The 1419-nt window shown below is 47.3% G+C and overlaps 1 long non-coding RNA gene across 1 annotated transcript; it reads right to left on the reverse strand.

Moving 5' to 3' along the window:
• Positions 1 to 670: 670 nt before the first annotated feature.
• Positions 671 to 1399, reverse strand: LOC106726005. The gene is made up of 2 exons (XR_001362021.1): positions 1306 to 1399; positions 671 to 816 (listed from the first exon to the last, which is right to left on the reverse strand). It is a non-coding gene; the product is annotated as an uncharacterized LOC106726005 (long non-coding RNA).
• Positions 1400 to 1419: the final 20 nt, after the last annotated feature.

Consider the following 1419-nt stretch of genomic DNA (forward strand, 5'->3'; position numbering starts at 1 on the left):
GGGGGGATGAGGACACATTTGTAATACCTTAACCAATAAAGAAATTAATAAAATAAGCTTAAAAAAATAAAAAAAAATGAAAAGAAAACATGACCCATATAAAAGGTGTACCCGTTAATACAGCGGTTGTTGTAGTCAAAGAAAATATGATTATTTCAAGAGAAACACCAAAAGTGTTTTATTCAAAGTAATCTCCATTGCTAGCTACACATTTCCCCATCTTTCAGGTAATTTGTGGATAGAAATAGAAATTTTCTTGTTTTGAGGCAAACCATTCAGAGACCCAATTTTCCACTTCTTCGTACATTTTGAAGTGCTGCCCAAAAAGCGCGTGTGCCATTGATCGGAAGAAGTGGTAATCTGAAGGAGCAAGTTCTGGTGAATACAGCAGGTGGGGTAATACTTCCCAGGCAAGATATTTTAATGTGACTTTAATTGGTTTTGAAGTGTGTGATGGTGCATCATCATGAAGCAACATTACTTTGCCGTGTCTTCTGGCACATTCTGGTTGTTTCAAGATCAAATCCTGGTTCAAATTGATTATTTGTTGTCGGTAGTGATCAGTATTAACAGTTTCACCTGGTTTCAGAAGCTCATAATACACCACACCTTCCTGATCCCACCAAACGCAGAGCATTGTCTTCTTTCTTTCTTTTTTTTTTTTTTTCCGTTTACCACTTAAAATTTATTTATAATCGTTACAATCACGAGCAGGAAATTTTTCAACCAAGTCCTGCCAGTCACTGAACAAACTGCTTCTGGTGGCACCATCTTTTCTGTATGCTGTTCCCAGCAGAGGAGGATGTGTCTCAGCCTCTTTAGTAAGAATGAAATGATTTCAATACACACACCACCCCCCAAAAGCCCATCTTTTCCCGTTCCTAAGCAGCCAGTGGGCCCAAGCAACAATACCACCTACCTACACTGAGAAACTTGTCTCGGATATCTCAGCCACTCCATCCCTTCACACGGCCCCCTCCCCCATTTCCCCTAAAGTTCCCGGACCACCCGAAGCAACGGACTGTTCGCAGCTCTGAACCCTGCCCTCTACCTTCGCCGCCGATTTCTCCAGCCTCGGTCCCCTTCAAGCCCCATGCCTCCCGCCCCGGTTCTTTATTGCCCCCACCCCAGCCCTAGCACTTTTACCTCTACCAAGCCCTCGCCGCCAACCCGCGGGCTCTTCTCGGATCGCCCAATCCCACCTCTCTCGCCTCCTCAGTCCTGCGGGCCTTTACTCGGCTCAGCCCTTTAACTCCAATCACCCTAATGGGCGCTGGGCGTCTCCGCTCTCTTCCCAGCACTCACTTTCCCGGCGCAGCCCCGCAGCCCCCGCGCTCCTCCGCTGGCGCCTCCACGTCTACCCCTGCACACCTGCCTCCCTCTCCTCCCTCCGCCCCACCTGCTACAGCTTTTGCTACC

Source organism: Myotis brandtii, unplaced genomic scaffold, assembly GCF_000412655.1.
Source record: "Myotis brandtii unplaced genomic scaffold, ASM41265v1 scaffold210, whole genome shotgun sequence".
Lineage (NCBI taxonomy): Eukaryota > Metazoa > Chordata > Mammalia > Chiroptera > Vespertilionidae > Myotis > Myotis brandtii.